The 5474-nt window shown below is 37.9% G+C and overlaps 1 non-coding gene across 1 annotated transcript; it reads left to right on the top strand.

Annotated features, from left to right (window-relative positions):
* Window positions 1–3454: 3454 nt before the first annotated feature.
* LOC112503265 lies at window positions 3455–3561 on the top strand. The gene has a single exon (XR_003067911.1). It is a non-coding gene; the product is annotated as a small nucleolar RNA R71 (small nucleolar RNA).
* Window positions 3562–5474: the final 1913 nt, after the last annotated feature.

Here is a 5474-nt window from a genome sequence, read left to right on the forward strand (position 1 = left end):
AACAAGTTAACCACAATATTTTAGCTCCATAATAATAAAGGTATAAAGAAATTAATCAAAATGACTCAAAGTGGGAATGAAAGGAAACTAATTTTAACTAATAAGACGTAAAACGAGTGCATTATATGTTGAATTCTCAACACATATCACACCCCCAAACTTTAACCGTTGCTTGTCCCCAAGCAACCAAAAGACAAACAAAAAGACTCAATTTAAACAAAAATGCATGATCAAGGCATTAAGTGCCTACTCAAAGAGAGTTATACTAAACATGAAGTTCATAGCCTTTCATAAATCCAAGATGAGTCATTCAAAACCAAGTTTTTGTGTGAACCATAGGCTAGCATTCCCTTTTCTTTGTTAAGCTCAAACACAATCACAAATTTAGGATCAATAGGGCTTATAGGGTTTACTTTCTTTGGCGTTTCTTTTCTCTCATAGCCTTTTTCCTTTTATACTCCACATATAAAATTTTCAAATTTTTGGGCACTTAGGCCTCTTTTGATTGGAGTGTGCACATAGCCCCTATGGGACTTTTGTTGTGAGAAGGAGTCAATTTAGAGCTTTGCTCTTTTGTATTGACTTTTTGTCCTTATATAAACTCCTCCCCGAAACTTAAATTCGACAATGTCCTCATTGGAGATTTGTGGGGTAAACGGTGTTTGAAAGGTGCAAGTGGCTTATAATGAACATAGAAAAGAAGGCCTATTTCATTTCTAATGGTGAGTGTGTGATCAAAGTGTTTCCCAAAAAGGGTTTGCTAGTTCTAGCAAGAACAAAATTTCTTGATTGAATGACAAGTAATCAATAAAATTATTAGGGCTATGATCTTATGTGTAACAGTCCTCAAATCAGGTGATCATGCATAAAAATAAAACTAAATGCTATAAAAACTGTTCCCGACTCAAAAGAATAAAATATGGAAGCTAAAGTAAAATGGTTAGAACCTGTCCTAATCCGTAGGAGTAGGCTGTGAAATCCGGACTGCCATCTCCTTCTTCAACTTCTCATTCTCTTCAAACAGACTCTTATTATCCACATTGATGGCCTTTAGAATGTTTTCACGAAAGTTGATGTTCTCTCCTGTAATGAGACTAAACAAAAGCATCAATCTTTCTACAAAAATGGAGCTGTTATGATTAGTCGATGATAAATAATGTCTAATAAAGCTTATCCAAACATTCTTATCAGAGGACACATTTGCAGCCTTAAAGGTTTTCAACATGAAATGAGTGTATGGCTTCCAATCAGTCTCAGGCATTCCAAGGAAAGTCATGATCTCAATCAAATATGCCTCAGAGGCCGTGTGCAAGAGTGCATCATTCTCAGAATCTATGTGAGGTGAGAGTTGTTTCAACTCTAAGTCAAGTGGTGATACAATGGATGAGGTGAAGTTTTTCTGGTCACTATTTTCCAGCAGCTCAAATGCTGCAGCATCCACTAGGACAATATCATTTCCTATTGCCTCTATTTCCTCAACATCTTCTTCTATTTCCTCATCACACTCTTCCTCCAACTTAAGGTTTTCCTGAATTTCTTCTTCAAGGCACATTTCCTCTATTTCAGTTATCTTTGAACACTCCTTCAAGTAATCAGGGTACTTTAGAGAGTTAAAGACATTAAATGTGACTTTTTGGTCCTGTAGTCTCATGGTCAACTCTCCTTTCTGGACATCAATCAGGGTTCTTCCGGTGGCTAGAAATGGTCTCCCTAAAATAATAGGAATGTCCTTATCTGCCTCAAAGTCTAGAATGATAAAGTCTGCCGAAAGTATGAACTTATCAACTTGGACCAACACATCCTCAATCTTTCCCTTAGGGTATGCTATGGATTTATTTTCCAATTGAAGTGTAACAGTGGTAGGTCTAGCCTCTCCTATGCCTAAGGTATTGAAAACAGATAAAGGCATGAGGTTGATACTAGCACCTAAGTCACACAAAGCTTTCCCAATCTCTTTCCCACCTGTAGAACAAGGAATAGTGAAACTTCCCGGGTCTTTAAGCTTAGGAGGTATCTTATTGGTCAGAAGTGCACTACATCCTTCAGTAAGAGCTACGGTTTCATACTCGGTCAGCTTCTTCTTCTTACTTAAGATGTCCTTGAGGAACTTAGCATAACTAGGCATTTGCTCGATTGCCTCAACAAGTGGTATGTTGATGTGCAATTCTTTGAACACATCCAAGAACTTCTTAAAGTGCAATTCCTCTTTCTGGTTCCTCAACCTTTGGGGGTAAGGAACATAAGGAGGAATTGGTTTTATCACATTCTTGCTTGGATGTGTTGTGCAAGATGGGTCTTGAATGCCTTGAGTCTTTGTGGTGCACTTTGGAGGTTCAGATGGAGTCTTAGCATCAAGCTTAGGGGTCTTTAAAACCTCAGTCCCTTCTGATTTTTTTAAAACATCTTCTCGAAACAGTAAAGGATAGTCTGATCATAGGGGAACAGAAGTGGTGGTATCAGATGCTTGCTTCTCTAAAGGTTGGATCGGTCTTTCTTTGGCAGGTATCTATGCTGTAGCATCAGTTTTTGACAAACTTGGTGCACTAGCTTTTTGCACCTTTTCAGTCAACTCCTTCCCACTCTTAAGGGTCACTGCTTTCACATGTTCCTTTCCTAAGGCTCTCAGGACTTCTGTGTTACTAGGCAAAGTACCAAGGACTCTATTAGTCTGATTGAGTGCACGTTGACTGACTTGTGTTTCCAGATTTCTGATAGCAGAACTTTGTTGATTAAAAAGATATTGATTTTGAGAGTTTTGTTGGGTTATCAAAGCTTGATTTTGAGCTTGAGCATGCACAAATAACCCTTTTATCATTGCTTCCAAAGAAGATGATAAATCAGCCTGTGTGGAGGTGGCTTGTTTTGAAAAGGTGATTGAGCAGTTTGAAAATTTTGGTGATGATTTTGGGAACTACTCGCATGATGTTGGGGTTGAAAATTAGAGGTTCCTTGCTGCTTAGGTGCGGGTGGATTTAAACATGGACCGGTCTAAAAAAAATTCGGGTGTTGTTTCCAACTTGCATTGTAATTGTTTGTATAGGGACAAGATCCATTATGAACAAAGTTTATGGATTCAGAATTATAGGGACAATGTTCATACGAGTGTTCCCCACCACATCACACATATTGCATAGAGATGACTGTTGGAACAGGCGTATTAGCAGCTTGCTGTCCTCCCTGACCAGAAGTTAATTTTTTTAGCATGTTGGTCATGGAGGTAAGTTGAGCTGTTAATGCAGTATATGCATCTACATCATGTATCCCAGCAGTCTTTTTCTGTGATTGAGCACGTGGGTCGGCCCAATGCCCATTGTTGGCTGATATCTTTTTCAGGATTTCATATCCTTCATTATAGGTCATAGCTGAGAAGGCTCCACCTGCAGTCGCGTCAAGCATTTGTTTTGCCATGGGATTTAACCCATTGTAAAACGTCTCAAGTTGAATACAATACGGAATGCCAGGGTGTGGGCATTTTCTCAACAGCTCTTTGAACCTTTCCCACGCGTCAGAAACAGCCTCATCGTCCATTTGTTTAAAAAGACAGATTTCGTTTCTGGACTTAGCGTTCCTTGTTGGTGGGAAATATTTTTGCAAAAAAATTTCCGCCATGTTACTCGGCACAGAACACGGTGTTAAAGAGTTAAACCATGCTTTTGCTCGATCCCTCAATGAAAATGGAAATAAAGTAAGTCTGAGAGCGTCATTTGACACTCCAGGGATCAAGAAAGCATATGTGATTTTCATAAAAGATTTTAAGTGCGAATGTGGGTCCTCCGAAGGTAATCCGGCAAATTGGCCATTCGTTTGCAACATGTGAAACATTATCGGTTTGAGTTCGAAATAGAGAGCGGTCATATGTGGTCTAACTATCCCGGAATTTAATTGCTCAAAATCCGGAATAACATAATCCATGATCCTTCCATTTTTGGAATTTGCCAAATTAATGATGTTCAGAGTTTGTGCTCTTTGTTGCTCATTATGGTCCGATTCTGTGTCCAAATCATTATCATTATCATTATCATTATGTGGGTATCCTTGTTGAAAGTTCGGAAATGGTGGAATTGGTTCAAAATCCGGCGGTTGGTTTTCCAAATACGGTATTTCCGGAATGATTGGGGGGAGGTAACGCCATGTTTGGAGGGAGTAGAGCAAAAAATGTTCTTTGAGCCCTTCTCCGATGGTGAAACGTTCTCTTAATGTCGGGATCAAATTCGAAAAATTCTCTGCGGTGTGTCCGTGGCATACACCACATTTAAAAACAATTCCAATGGTACTAGAAAAATCAAATCTTTTACTTTACTCAAAATAAAACTTTTAGCGAAATAATCCCCGACAACGGCGCCAAAAAGTTGGTTGGGTGATATCTCACACCTTTAGACTTAATGAAATTAGGCCACAAAGCAAGTATACAATACGGTCCAACGTCGTCTTTCCAAGTAATAAAGTGGTACAAGTACCAGATTATCATCCACGGAGATTGTAGCCAAAGTTAAATGAGAGTCCAATGAAAGAGATGATTTCAGATGACGATTTTGAAGACTTTTGTTTGATTGTAAGGTGAATTAAAACAAAATACATAATATAAAAAAGAAGCAAAGGTGTAAGACTTAAGGTGAGACCCAAACACAAATTCCAGCAGCCAATGCTATAAGAATGCTATAGCAAGCAGTGTTTTGAAACTAAGTTCCACCATCTATTTTGAAGGCTTTCCTCTCGGACTTCACCATTGCACTATATTATAGCTTTCCACCCATATCTGTATGTGGTGTCCGGACCAGAGATAGTGACACGATGGTGTTTTCAAAATATATGGATAAACAAATCTCTTTGTTAAAAATCATTCTTTCGAGTTGATTCCCATATCATTCGAGTTGGCGTGTTCTTGATAGTTCATTTCTGAATCCATCACATTTTGACACTTTCGAAGAGTGACCAAACCGTCGGGGGTTAAGTTTTGAAAAACATAAATGACAAGTCTCCTTCTCGGTAACTTTCTCAAGTCTACCTCTTATGTCATTCAAGTTGACGTGCTTATTAATGACTTGTCTCTAAGTCCATCGCACTTTAACACTTTCGAAGTGATCAACCCGTCAAGAAGTGTGCTTTGTTTTTATAAAAACTCGAATGAAACAATGGAATGTCGTTTACAAAAACACTTAGCTACTTTCGTTTGCTTTGAAAATCTCACATTTCCGTCTCACACCTAAGCTATAAAAGCTTAGCTACTCATAACTAAAAGTAAATTACAAGAAAAATAAATGACGGAAAGTAAAGACATAAACATAAATTGCGTAAAGTAAATGACGAGAAAATAAATAACGAGAAAGTAAATGATGGAAAATAAATGACGAGAATGTAAATTGCGGAAATTAAATAACAGAAAGTAAATAACAATAAATGTAAAGGAACATAAAATAAAGAACAAGAAATTAAAAGACAAGAATTAAAAGATGAAAGCTTTAAAACTCAAGAAC

Source organism: Cynara cardunculus, unplaced genomic scaffold (assembly GCF_001531365.2).
Source record: "Cynara cardunculus var. scolymus isolate 2C unplaced genomic scaffold, CcrdV1 Un_Scaffold_2783, whole genome shotgun sequence".
Taxonomy (NCBI): Eukaryota; Viridiplantae; Streptophyta; class Magnoliopsida; order Asterales; family Asteraceae; genus Cynara; species Cynara cardunculus.